Below are 15,115 nucleotides of genomic sequence, written 5' to 3'. Positions count from 1 at the left end.
GTCCGTTCCCTGCACGCACTACTGCTGCCCTTTAGCTTCTCTATCTCAAATACTTTTATTACTATCAACACATTTGTCGTTATGGCACGGCGACCGCGTGAACATGTCTTGCTTGGAAAGTGTCAACGCTAATTCTTTGAAGGGGATTATTTGAGAAATGAGGCAGAAATTTCTGTCAGTGCGTTAGGCAGCACTTATGACAACGGGAGAAAAAACATAACATTGCATCTTGCTTTTAATGCTGCAAAAGCCGCAGCTTATTAATTGCACTGAATCAACGTTACAGAGGGTTATAATGATTGATTACTAAACTTTTTATCCCGGTAGTGTATCTTCTGTGACGATGGTCTGCCGTCTGACCTAAACTTGTTGGCACGATTCAGAATTGAAAGTAAAATAATTGCGCCTCACGATCAGCTAGAGGGTCACCAGAAATCATCACAAAAGGAAATAATACTATAAAAAAAACATAACGCTTTTCTCTACTACCAGCGTCTATCTGTGTGTTTGTGAGTGTATGTTCGTGCGTCTGTGTGTGTGTGTCCACGTGCAAGGGTTTTTTCAAATATTTTTTTATTCTTCCATCAAGCCATCGGTTGATTAAGATGCTCTTGCTTCTATTATTTTTCTGGTTACATTCTCTTTTCCTCAATAAACTACGAAGTAAATGACCGCCTGGTAGATCAGCCGAATGTTAGCTTTGCTGCCGTTGTTTTGATTAGGTCAGACTTTATTCGACCACGAACTTCAACGAATAGGATCGCAAAGGGTAGCTAACCCCATCCTTACCGATACATTCAATAACAGAGTTGCGTTGGAGAAGTTTAATGTCTGTTCGAACCCATGAAGAAGAGTCGCCAAGTGAGACGTTCGCCATGTCTCAACTAGTTGTACGCGTCGTAGCTAAAATATGTAAAAACTTCGTTTTCCATAATAAATTTTCTATCTAGTAAATCAACTATTAGGGTTACTGGTTGTAATCTCATTACTGCATTAAATGATGCTGAATGGGAAGTCAGATTTGGATAACGGTCAACATTGTTATCATGAAGTGACCAGGAAATGCGATTTTCTTGCTGTGGATATGAAGTGTTACACGGCGCCGTATGGCATATCGCACGTGATCACCAGCAGCAGTCTATAATATCGCAGTAAAATGAAGACCAGCATTCGTTCTGAGGAAAGCGAGAACGATGAGCCCTTCGGCTTCAGGCAAGCCAGGGAGGGGTATGGTGGGAAGGAATACTGTCGGACGATCGACACGAGTTCTCTACTACTCCGGTTTATAAAACGCCTAGATTGTGATGGTGAAAACATATTCGGAAAGATCAAGTACATCCTACAGTAAAGTACAAACGACTAGGTATTGGCAGAGAATTTGATAACTAAGTGGTCACTTAAATGTACATCGGAATGGTAATTCCCCACAGAAGGAACGACAGACCGAGTGACAAATATCTTGCGCTGGGTCTGTCTGTAGTACTATATGACAACCCATTACGGTAAACCTTCTGTATTAACATTGAAATAATAAAAGTAATAATTAACTTAATATTGAGAGGAGATTTTTTATCGTGAACATCCATATTGTGTGTAAGGGATCAGGCAGTCTAATGCTCGAAAATTTATGGCTGGGTGGGAAAGCCGATGCGTGACTTTCCTTTTGTGAAGAAGTATCTAAATATTTACTTACCTTTTAGAAGGAAATTACTCGATCGTTTATGTTTCGTCAAACAAACTCAGCAGCTATAGACACGAATGAAAGCATCAAGTTAAGTCAAAAAATGCGATTTGTTCCTATTGATTGATAGTTTCAACATTTTCTTGCTGTTGTAAACGTCCTCCGTTCTTTCAAGATGGTTTTTGAAATTGCCCGCCATCGATAGGTAAGCAGCCGTCGCAGCTTCGCTAGTTGAAAACGATCACACGCGTAAGCAAGCCGACATGTAGTCGAACGAATGGCCCTGAGTTGTTGCTGAATGAACTTGCTTCCACTGGACAGCTCTTGCATGATTATTCGGTTTAAATAATATTAGAAGAATCGTAGATTTATGGAGAAATGGGTTATTCATTGTTAGTTATTTTGATTAACTCACACAGGAAGCCTTAATCTAACAACGGTTATACAAGAAATTCTTGTTGCCGAAGTGCACGCAACGGGGGCGAATTAACAAATAATAGTACAATAACACGAGATAAACTGTTACGTCATAAAAGCCACAAGAATAATTATAATCTTACCGAATAATAAGCGATTCGGTTAGAAATATAACGATTGATGCACTTATGGATATGATGGGACTGAAGTTTTGTGCGAATTGTTCTAAAATAGCGGGAATTTTTTCATTCGCCAACAGTAAATTGTGTTTCATATAGTTTCACTGGTGACTGCAGACGAGTTATAGAAGAATCATCTTAAATATACTACAGATCAAGATTAAGCTGTTTATGAAAGTCTTCTTCACGACATCATAGAAGACTTTCTTACAGCGTGCTCGCATTGCATTGGCGTTAAATTAACTCTAACCTAGTTGAACGTATGTGCATGAACAAAAACAGTCCTGATAATCGAATCTATTAATATGGCTCGAAATTAATTTCGCTAGTAACATTGATCGTTACCGGGCGTCGAAACATGCCTTCATATGTCACGCGTCATGTAGAATTCTATAGTAGCATAAGAGATTTTCTGGAGTTTCTATTGTGGAGCAGATATTTGGATTTGAAGCAAATTGACTTCTGGATAACAGTTTGAGCCCAGCGTGAACTTGTTATCAAGCCAATATAACAGCCAAATCGGGATTAGGCCTAAGATTAAGATAGACTCTCAAGCGGTTAAAAAATGCTTGAGACGTACATTGTTGCTGCTATAAGCCGAAAAACACAAATATAAATGCTACCGTCACTCGTCGAACCGGCACAACATTATAATATGTTGTTGAGGTCTTTCTATTCATGATTTTGAGTCACTTAGTCTGATTATTCCGAATAACAAATACTTTGCAGATAAGTTTCTCAATGGCTGTCATTGCAATACCGTTACTCCTAGACGCCCGCTAATGTATTTGTATTGATACTGTACAAATGGAAATAACCGGCCTGCTCTCTCAGAAATATTCGTTTTTGCCTTTTTCGCAAGCGGTTGTTTATGCAGTACCCAGTTGCGTTACTTACAAGGTCTGTCACGATAGGTTCCACTATATCATACGATTAGCAGCAAACACGTGACAAGCATTGTTGCAAAGCGCTATACTAACGGTTGTAGTGGTAACTGCAATGCCTTACCAATACAATCACTGCCGCGCCTATCGCGACGCACACTGTTTATTAACAAACTTCTGTATATATATATAGACTATGGCCCGAAGGTTGTATTATTGGCTAACTAAAGGCTTTATTTGTGCATTGCGCATTTAGCAACAGCAGATAGCGGACGGATGCTTCAGTTATGTCGGCCAACCCTAAGCCAGGTTGCACGACAATGCTTCAACTTGTTTTGGCTCATTTCGCTGTCAACATTAAACCATTTCTGACCTTACTAAAACATCGGTGTCCTAGTTGGGTTTACCCCTGCTGTAAGGGAAGCACCCAGTCTTGAGCACCTACACGCTCATGGCTGTTACGCCGTAGTGCAAAATCAGCGGCAATCATGGCAACAGTAGTACCGATCAAACGGCGAGCAGGGCAATACGAACAGCTCATGGACAAACGCGCAGGGATAGGCGCGCAAGCAATGCCGACATAATCAAGCTAGTCAACGCCATATCATAATTCGTAATTCTCTCGTCACTCTAGATGTAAATATATATAAAATATAATCATGGTCATACTGATAAAACATCGCCAGCGTCATCATTTGCCCGGCAGACGAAATCGATGGAAGACGATAGGTCACCACATACAAGCATTGGGGAGCTGCTCGCTGAACATTTACGACAGCGGACGCCGTTAGGGCTTGTGCTCTGGGTCTAATTTGATTGGGGTTCATCTGAAGTCATAGCTAAACAGAACTCGTGGTCGTTGTAGCACTTTCAATGCCCCTAGCAAAAGCCGCGATCGCCTCGCAATAGCAATATTTTCGTCGTTACGTAAGATGAGAAACAACACGTTCTAACGTTAATGAACTAACAACTCACACAAGCAACTTCGAAGATTTCAGAGAAAACATAAATAATGATGTCTCAAATATTATAGGATATTAAAATGACCCATTGAGTTAAAAAATCTAAATTACTTCCAGAAGAATTAGACTTTGTGAAAATTGCCGACTGTTCTGCCGTCTTTAACTATCAGACTATCCAGATGCTGATTTATGCTCTATCACAAAAAACTTGCTGGATACATCTTTTTACCCTCATTGTCCAACACCCTTCTCGTTTGTTCGTTAACCGAGCACCACGAGATGATGTTTATGATCTTTCATCACTTTCTAGCCGAACCAAATACAGTTCCTCAAGACAATCTCTCTAAATAGCTTTTTTTTTCTACCTCTATAAACGATGTCTTCAACGTTTTCCACCTCTTGAAAGTATATGAGCAGCGTAAATCTACGCGCAGTATTTATTAAGATAAACAGAGATTTCAGGCTAGCTTGGTCTCGATCGCCTCATAGCTAATATTCATAGGTAATCAACATACTTACATCCACGTCCCGTCACATATTCTATTTATAATCGACTAAACTAAGCAACCAGAACTATCCATTTCCTTAAGCGTAAAAAATGCTAGCCATAAGACGTTTTTTGTTCACCCACCCCTCTTCCTTAGCCAGTCCAGCAATAATATTTAATTCCTGAAAGAGCTTACGTCTCCAACTTCGCATCTTATAAACAGGGTCGCTTTACTATATGTGTCCAGCAATGTCTTGTTTCATAGTGGTGTATATTAATTAATGTGTTATGTTTTAATTAAGAATTATACTACTATTTCTTAGTAAAGCAGTATAATGAACGGGTCTATACCTAAACGGCAACTGACCTCATGGAGCTCCAGTTTTTGGGTATATTCTATTAAGCTCTCAAACAGTTTTATCCTAAGCTGTATTGTTTGTCCTACTGCTTGCCTAAACTCAGCTGTTTACTTGTAGGAGCTACAGAAAACCCTAGCAAAACAAAAAAATCCGACAAACAAATTGAATTGGGCCATACGTAAGTTTATATCTTCATGTTGACATAGTGGAGTAACACCATCAATCAGTAGGTTCTAATTTCCGATTGTTACTCTCAGTAACCAGTAAAACAATACCCTTTTCGGGTTGCTTGGGCTGGCCAACCCTACCGCTTGAAACTTGCTATTGTAGCAAGTTGCAATACGATTTTCTGCGCCAGCATTACAGTGACAATGACGAAGTAAACCTGAACGACATGGCGATAAGGATATGAGATTAGGCCAACGTGGATTGCTAAATCTCTAGCCATATGAACGGTTGGCGCGTTCGCGGATATCTAGTTGGGGCCGCGTCTGCTATTTAGTTTATCATAGGCCAAATCGCAAGACCTAACTAAGCAAAATAAACAATTCATTGGAAATAATTTCATTCTTAGAGTTAAATTGTTCGTAGCAGCATTGAATTTCGTAAGAGAACCTGACGCCAGAAGCCGTTGGTGACATTGAAAGAGCCTTTCGTAAAGGCAGTGGATTAATTTTAAAGATTAAAAAGATGTACAAAAGCGCACATCATTGTTGACACAGACGTTAATATCAAATTGAGTCAACAAGTTACATTGTTGCATTGTTTCGTATTCGCACTTCTAATCAATCTAATATAGACTGTCCTCGATTGCCGAATTCAAGGTAATGGCACCGTTTCACAAATTAATATCGGAACCGTCTCGGCTCAACTTGCTCTAAACACTTCAGTGAGAGTAGAAAGCGTCGTCTATTCCTGCTGTTTAGCTGAGAACTACCTCAGGCGATCCTGACGACTCTTGTACTCTGTAATCATGTCAACTTACGTTAAGACTATAATCGCCCAACAGTTAGTTCATCAATCTAAATTCACTCGTTGACTCATCGGCATAAATGATTCGATAGAAATTCCGCTGTGTTCGTACTTCTTCAAAATGTCCTTTTTCACTTCTCTCTTCGGCGGTGCTTTGTACTGATAACCCGTTCATTTGATTTAGTATCGCTAGTTCGGCAGCAGTAAGTTTCTTCCCCGCTGTTCATTCGTGTGCTGCTAGCCCATGGCAGTACTAGATACTAGCAGCAGCAGCAGCAGAAGTTGAAATTTTGGAGAGGTGCTGCGCATGGAGAACAGCGGCCTCTTTTTAAATGCAAGAAATCGTGTCCTGAAGTGGCCGTATTGTATTGCCTGTTTGTCGCTTACGCCAGAGTCGCGTACGTTGACGTGTGGTCACAAGGGTTAGCATGAACGGAAAAGGGACAAAATCTATACTCGTGTCAACCGGTTAATGAATATTGAGTGGACAGCTACAGAAGATGGTTGGATCATACTTATCGTAAAGCGATGGCGAGCAAGCCGCACTTTTGCGGGCATTCGTTTCGTTGTCCGAAACAAATCTACAGAGACGGACACGAAGAAGAGAAGTTACGATGCTGCTATAACGCCACCATCTACAAGAGAAGAGGCTGGTGCTGATGGTTGTCGAGAAGCTGAAAATGTTCATGGTAGCTGAGCGTCTTTTTGGCGTTGCCATTAGCGGTAGTTCCCTTGAGGGATGGCAGTGTTATATTGTGCAGCTTGTAATCTTAGTTTTCCAGCTTCGGACCCAGGAAAACGTCGCTGTGCTAATCGATTTGTTGTCACTTGCGATGACCGTTCTGTTGCCAATGTTCTGAGCGTCACCGGCCGACATTTACAAAGCTAGCTTATGCCTAAAGTGCGGTGGCAAGTACACCGATGTGTTGTTTAGCCCCGACATGCGTCGTATTTTCCCTTCTACCTGCTAATCTTCTTTCATAGGACTTCCCGCTCTCACGAAATCTATGTAAACGTTTACAATGCCGATCGACATATTGTGTTTGCGCACGCCTCAAAAGACCAAAAAGAAAGAAAAGGCATGTTTTATCACTATTGTCATTTCGGTTCCTGTTGTTGTTGCGCATATCGACATATAAATACTCTCCGCCTGTCGGATTTCAACAAGCCAAGCACGACAGACTGGGCTTTCTTCTTCTGCGAACGTTGATTCCTTTTTGTATGTGTGTTCCCATGAGACCTTATTCTTTCAGCATTGCTTCTGTACCTCCCGACCAAGGGGTACCAGTACAATCCGAAGGGAATAGCACCGCGGGGACTACTGCAAAACCCCAAAAAGAAATGACACTGAGACCGAGTTAAGAATAAGTTTATTAGCGTAGAAGCACGGATAACAAAACTGTGGATAGTTTTGTCGTAGCCCAACGAGCTAGAATCGCTATTCTTGGAATAATAGATATAATAGTCGCTAGTTGAAATGTCGGGTTGGATGAGCAGTTGGGTGATGGCGATGGATTTCTAAAACGACCTCCCTTCACCCCTCCGCCGCCCCACACCTGAATGGTTTACAGTCCAAACTGGCAGCAGTAGACGCAGTAGCTCAGCCTTCTATCTCAATTGTTTTCCGTTTTCTCGTACTCTTTAGCCGATACATGCTCCGCTGCGTATCGCATCACGTCGCGTCGCAATCGTCATTGTGCAAAGTCGGTGGCGGTGAATTCTAGCTAGTTCGATCCGGGTAGTTATGATGAAGCTATGGAAGCGGAGGCATTAAACCATCGGTATTGCCAATGACTCGATGTTGTCAGGTATCCAGAAACAGCCCCGCATAGGTAATATCAGAAATACGTTTTTGTTTTTGTTGTAACGAAATTTTGGCTTCGATATTTTTTTTGCGTTGACTGACCGGCTGAGTGACGGTAGCAGCTACAGCGGTACGGTATAGAAAGCTCTCTGTGACTATCTTGTTTAGTATTCATCTTTGCTGTCTTGTTACTTATTGCTACATTTTAGCTATTTCGAACCAACAACGAATGGTAAGTAGCGTCAGTGGCGGAAACGTCGTTGTTGTTGTTGAAGAAGAAGATGAAGCAGAATCATGGGCTTGAAGTGAAAATCATAGACGAGCATTACTGTGCGGTTCGACCCACACGTAATACTCGCAGCAAGTACTCGTGCAGTTAGAAACGTATAACAAGAGCTCTATTGATCATTATAATCGTTTTTCGATGTTTAACTAGAGTCCATGTTTCCGTATCAGAGTGTCAAGCTGTGCTAATAGATTCACCGGCAGATGAGCACCTGTGCCCTATCAAAATAGAAGCCTATCAGCAGCAAATAGTATCGTAAAAGTTCGAGGTAAAGCTAAAATCAGATAGAAACCTTACCTTACAATATTCATCCTTGAATCAGGTTGAATTTGTAAAAAGTCACACTGAAGATATTCTGTGTGCACATGTCATAATCATTATTGTTATTATCATAAGGATGTCTGATTCACTCAGACGCCAGAAGTTATTAAGCTACATAGGTCACTTACATACGTACGTGTCGGCTTCTCTTGCGCAGCACTCACAGAAATTGCGCGCAATTGCCTATGACACTGATTATCATCATTGTTAAATCAGTCGTGGATATGAATATGAGTGACCGTAACTGATGATCGGTGGTCGACGATGATAACTGGTTGTCAGCGGAAGCCGCTAGGCTTGCAGACAGACAATATAACATACACAACATACATTGAGTAAACGCTATCCACAGTCGTTGTCATTGAGTGTTATTCAGTCAATCAGCATTTGCTCATTCATATATCAATACATCCCTAAGTGCTATAACTATCCCAATATCCTATTCTTCTCCGCTTCTGTTGCTGCTTCTGAAAATGAGCCCCCGAAACAGCCTAGCCGAAAATCACCCCTTGCTTAGCATCCGTTTCGGTATTATGACTTGCGTCGCTTCCCCCCTTGCTGCTACAAGCGCCGTTGTTTGGTATGTATGCGATGCTCTATCTGTCTGCGGGCTATTATATATTTAGCATTTACTATATACTGACGGTCCATTTGTTATCATCATCGCATTTACTGAATACTGACATTCCACCAGCATCTACTGCCTGTAGGAGGAATGCCCGCGTCGATCAAAATAGTATATGTAAGCTGCGCCTGCAGAGTCTAAAACCTATCTCCAGCCTAGTTTCCTCGCCCCACCTTTTACCAAAAGGCCCATAGCGTCCTAGCACCTTTGCCATCCTGAAATGACCTCGGATTGTTTTGTTTTGGCAAGACGCCGTATATTTATTTCCTTGTTTTTACTTGGAGTGTCTATTGATTGCTCCGAGGACCCGTTGCTGTTGCTGCTACTGTTCCTGGAGCGAAGAATTACCACATTGCCATGTCACCTGTTGTTAGGCAAGGGCTACATGAGGCACCTCGTAATAAGGGGGTTCGGCAGCCGCTTGCGGTACATCTGATTTGACGCGCCATGGGTCAACCAGGCACCGGTCAAATAAAGGTGAACCAAACAATGTCATGTCGCAACGTGATAGCCTTAGCTGCTCCTGTTATTACAGTTGCTGCCGTCGATGTTATCAATGTGAATTGTATGTTGATAGTGCGGATGCATGGTCTAGTGCCTGAAACCATTACTGTCGAAATTACACTAACGTTACTAGAGCGATCCGTTGCCAACAGCTAATACCGAGAATGATCTCTCTCTCTCTCTCTCTGAAATATCTGAAAATCCGAAAAATTCTCGAGCCGACCACTGACTGAATAGGTGTCGCAAACGGCCTGTGATACTAGCGCATTTTCTTCACATAACTTATATAACAAGTCATCTATTCTTTTTTTCCAAACGAGTCTTGCCCGCGCAAGATGATGCTTTAGCAGTTCAATCGGCTACCGGATCAAGCAACTGTGTCCCCTTTAATTTCGTTCTGAATATTGCACAGGCGCCTTTGAGACGGCAATGGTTCCAAGACACCTATAGCTTTTTGGTAGTGATAGAACAAGCTATAATTGTTGTGAATATCGTTTTCGTTATCGAAAGGCAACAGCAGCGTCTACCGATGATAACGAATGTACTTTTCTTTAAAAATTTAAGTGAAAAAATTTGGTAAAAATTTTTTCCGTATCCAGGGGCTTGGTCGCTGTTAGAATGTTTCGACCACCGACTCGTCACAAACGAATCTCAAATTCCATGCTGTTCTTCTCATTTTATGGACTTTACCCCACTATGTCCATTCTGTTGTTAGGCATTCCATCAGACGGCCTGGTTCCCAGCAAAAAACGAAGCGTGTTGATGCCAAGATTCGAACCTATACCACGGCGTGTCGCTAAGATTAGCATGCAAACACGCTACTCACTGGGTTGTCACAGAGGCACTATGGTACGCCACCCATGGATAACGAATGACATCTGGACCAGACTGAGATACGTCAAGATCAACATATTACGTGTTTTCGCCGATCATTCACTTTATGGTACTCACTGCAGGTACTAACATACTCACGCGGGCATCCCTCATTCAGTCAATCAAAGCTATTAGCCAAACTGCCGCCGCCCTATTGTCTAGCTTCTATGACGATCTATAGGAATTGTTATTGTAGCAGTAACAGTGGGACGAGAAGTAACACTAGTAATAGTTTAAACGGCAGCGAAATAAATAGTGTTTGTTATATGTTTATAAAGTCACGTATTTATCGAACAGTCTTATATCCCTTTTCTTCTTCGCAGTCGTCATTTGTTCCCCGTTGGTTCCTCTTTGGTCACTGTTTAATGCCATTAAAAAGATCCTTCCCGTCTCCCTTAATCCTGCGCGCAACTTCACTTCCCCTTTATTAGATCTAGCCTTTATTGACTTCATCGACCGCCCCGGTTCCTCGATAAACCGCCAATGGCAGCTTGAGATAAATCGTTGCCGCTAAGACGGAGGGGGAACGTACGGAAAACGGGGGGTCATGATTGTAAACGACTCGGAACAGCGAGTCGCCGTGTCTCTGAACGTGAACCTGTCTGAAAACGCCTGCGTTCACATCACTCACGGTAGACGCAAAGTGTTCTTTTAGCGCCTGTCTCCGTAACAGAGCGGTTCTTGTGACTTGCCCTAAGAAGGAGGCGGTCGGCCGCCGGCGCAATGTCACTCCAACCAACTTGCCTTGCGAAGCCATTGCCATAGCAGGAACGAGAGCCAGTATTATCGGTATGGCTGCTGGCCTGCACTAGTCGTCGCAAGGTTCTTCATAACAACCAAGGGAAAATTTCCTTTTCGCCTGCGACGGCGTGGTCGCAGCAGTGGCGGCGGCGACGACGGCGGAGTTGTTGTTATTGCCGAGCAACGTTGTTCCGCTTATTTTCCGTTGAATGAAGAAGCTTTTATTACTAGCCATATTGATCCGATACCTAGGGCCTGATTGGCTCAATAGCTGGCTGGTGCTGATAGTAACAGTCCTAAAATCGGTACGACTAATACTGGACTATGGCAAATCTTGCGAGGTAACGTTCACACTAACATCAACAAAAGTAATGGCAGCTGCTGAACACAGAAGAAGCCTTACGCAGGAGGAGATTCAATAGCAGGAGTGCTGTTAATTGAACGGAATCGAGCGCTATCGTCCTGAACTGCGAACGCTAACGTCGCGCCACCATTGCCCCAGCCGGTCCTCGAAAGTTAGGGAGCATTACGACCACGATGATAGCTGGAATCGCGGGAGAACTTTGCGGGGAACGAAGGAGCAACTAACGAAGGGGCGGGAAGAATTGAGAGAGAGGGCGGGGGGGAGCATTTAAACTGTTAATGTTCGCGTACTTTGAGCGATGCCACTAGCAGTAGCAGAGGCTGCGGTGAAAATCGCCGAAAAAAAGCAAAATAGCAGCCGACCATTTCGATCGTTTAGTGAGTGGTTTTAGTCTCAATGGCAATAAAGGAAGCAGCGTGAGTAGCGGCCATTTGCCGTCCAGCCTTTAAAAATATTGGCAACAAAACGAGATCGGCGTAAGCTGACGTATCGTGAGATAGAACACACAATAGAGGGTCATCCGCTATGCGTGCCTGTGTATTTATGCATATTTCTTTGTATGCGTTATGTTTATCTAAAGAGCGTTTTACGTAGGAAAGAAGGGGTGGATCATTGAAATGACTTTAAGCTTGGATATTGTTCCGTTACAGCCAAAACGGTAAAATACGATAAAGTCCAGTTATATATAACACTAGGTCATGATACTAGCGTTTATAACATTCATTCACCTGACGCATCTAGCCTGAGTATGGGAAAAGTCAACGAATCGCTCAAGCCCATAACTTTGTTGGTAACTATTATTTAAGACGTGTATTTGTTGTTAGAACCGTTAAAGCTTGAATGTAGGCACTGTTGCGTAGTTCTCACAGCTTGTCATGTTTTCGAAGGGTATAGTTAATGATTTATGCACCATTCAACGGGAAGATGGCTTTCAGCACCTAAGGTAAACTTCAACCGCAATGAGTGCCCCCACCCCCCACACAGAATCCCTTGAATTCTGTATGCTATATAGTTAACCAGTGCTATATTTATTTGCGGTGTCTACTGACAGCGCTCAGAGACGGGATCACATCGGCAATATTTATTCAAAATGTTTTTGTGTATCTATTATCTGTGAAATTCACGCTCCACATGCGTAATTTTACAGTGTAGCACTTTTTAACAGTGTACATCAAACATAATTTTCTATGATTATTATCTTGCGCCTTGACTGAGGACGACATATCTAGACAAAATCATTCGGCATTAACAAAATCTTAGCTATTAGCAAATTTTACCTATTGTCAAAAAGTGATATTTTGAAACCACTACGCGACTGGTTGTCGTTCTGCATACAAAAGCTGTCCCAAAACGCTTGGTCGGCAAAAAACAGCCGACGAAATACCGAACGTTACCCATTTTTAGGAAAGGAGTTCCTGAAATATTTCAGGACGTCATCTATTCGTGACACATGTTAGTCACAAATCAAAGGACTGTAGGATGAAGACTCTACGAGCCATGAGCGAATTGAACTAGAGACTTCAGGGCGCGCTTTCTTCGTACGGCTACAGATTCGTGGCTCCCATAATCAAATGGTTGGCTATTACCATATGAGTACAACTGCGGGCAAAATACCCGTTGTGCAAGTATTTATTATGACGCAGCGATACCTGCTCGTATCGCGCGAACTTTCAATTTTCGTACAGTCAGGGTTTTGCATGCTGAGGAGGATCGAGGGGACCGCGCAAGTAGTTCTCACAGCATTTGCTTACCTGGGCAGTAGCAGGCAAAATGCGTCAGTTATGATAAAAGGTTCGCGTTTTCCTTGTCAAGATAATACGAAGCCTTTCCAAATTGCGCAGCTACGGTTAAAGTAAGCGCTCATGATTCTTGTGAGTGATAGTGATTAAATGCAGTTTGAGGTAGTAATATTAATAAAACATTGAAACACAAAAACAAAATAGCCAAATCACTAGAAGCAAGCTGAATAAATTGAAGAGAGAAGCAGATCATCTGTTAATAGATTTCGTGCGAAGACGACCTCATTGTCATGGTCAAGGAGGACGTCATTACGTTAGCGGCGTTGATACCGTAAACAAAGTGACTCGTAAGAGAATCCAATCACTAATAGAATCCCATATATAATGTTTCAAAATATAGCACGAATCGTAGTGATACACCGTGTCTAGATAGAAGACTTCGTGATATTTTATTTCCCACCGAGCAGCTTCTGTAGGAGACACATTTCATACATATGCCGCAATTCACCAGAGCTAAGATACTCATATTGGCAAACTAATCTTAGAAAGCTTACTACGATTTAATGTGTAATTAATTTGTAAAATATTATGTTTTCTTCTAGTAGAACCGCAATCGTTCAGCCGTCATTATATATACTACAATTGCACTGCGACAGCGCCATCTTCCCGACTGGGCTTCATGATCTTAAGCCCATTTGATCATTATAGTTAGTACAGAGCATTCGAAACAACATATATTGTAGATATGCACATAACTAGATTGTGTTTGCGATAATAATACTAATAACTAATATTTTCTATAGATCCCGGTCACAAAAGGCTATAAAGCTTGTGTGTGGGGGAAGGGGGCGTGCTTTTGTGTTTGTGTCAAATACTAAAAGCTCCCGTTGCATAACAACCTAAGTCGGCAGGTCACAGCACTGAACCGCAGTCGCTTGATTTCGCTGACAAAGCACGTAGCAGGGGGGGGGGATAGGGCCATATGCAGAACGATGCGGTGGCAGTACAGGTTCATTGCATAGTACGGCCGTGGTATAGCAGCGAGCCATTAAGACAATGGAGTTTGTGCGCGCCATGTTACAGAGCTAGCAACAGCTGCTGGTTACCTCTTTTGCCGACGCTGCTGTCGTAGTTACGGTAATTCTTTAGCACTACAGATGGATGACCCAGTGCCATTCGTACCTATTCAATGAGTTGTGCACAACTCTATTCGTCATGGGGCCAACAAATGTCTGTTCTGGCCGGGCCTGGCAGGACTCGACTCGTTCCCGTCAGCAACAACGAGAGCTGGGTGTCAAGGTGAAATGTGCCATTCCGTACCACAATTATATCTTACTTTTAAAATTAGCTCAGATTCAAGATTCAGAAGTTTTTACTAGTCGCCGTTTGTGGATAGCGGATGCGTCGGTCTCTGCTGTTATGACGGCTACGTCTTTTGGTTTCGACTTTGCTAGCAGCAGCAGCAACAACAAACTGTACAACAGGAAAAGAAAGTGAAGTTCAACAATAAACAAACACGCTAACGTTTGCTACCACAGTGGAGAGATACCACTGAAGCCAATTTTTTGTTAAAATTAGGACGATATTCATTATATCAACTGAGTTATCTTGATCGTGAGTCCTTGCGGGTAGAATGCAGTCATCAATAATGGTAGGGTGGTTAGACTAATAGGTAGGTAGGCAGGCGCTGATGAACAGACAAACGACTGTATCAACTGATCTGTCTGCAATAACGATCATATGCAGAACAGATCAAGCTCTTTCTTTCCTTATGCTGGAATACAGCGGAAAAGAAGTGGAGATTGAAAAGTGCGCTTTTTCTCTTATTCTAGTTTTCTTATATTTATATTCAATACTGGAAATGTAGAAAGTACGAAAGAAATCCATTCCCCGTAAATTAGCTTTAAGCCAGTTAAT

At 42.3% G+C, this 15,115-nt stretch overlaps 1 protein-coding gene across 6 annotated transcripts in view; it reads right to left on the bottom strand.

Annotated features, from left to right (window-relative positions):
- The window catches only part of Epac (Exchange protein directly activated by cAMP), an 87,328-nt gene that overhangs the window by 14,273 nt on the left and 57,940 nt on the right, over positions 1 to 15,115 (bottom strand). The window lies entirely within an intron of this gene.

The sequence above is a fragment of the Varroa jacobsoni genome, unplaced genomic scaffold (genome assembly GCF_002532875.2).
Source record: "Varroa jacobsoni isolate VJ856 unplaced genomic scaffold, vjacob_1.0 scaffold_1376, whole genome shotgun sequence".
Taxonomy (NCBI): Eukaryota; Metazoa; Arthropoda; class Arachnida; order Mesostigmata; family Varroidae; genus Varroa; species Varroa jacobsoni.
This window is presented reverse-complemented; position numbering and strand designations above follow the sequence as displayed.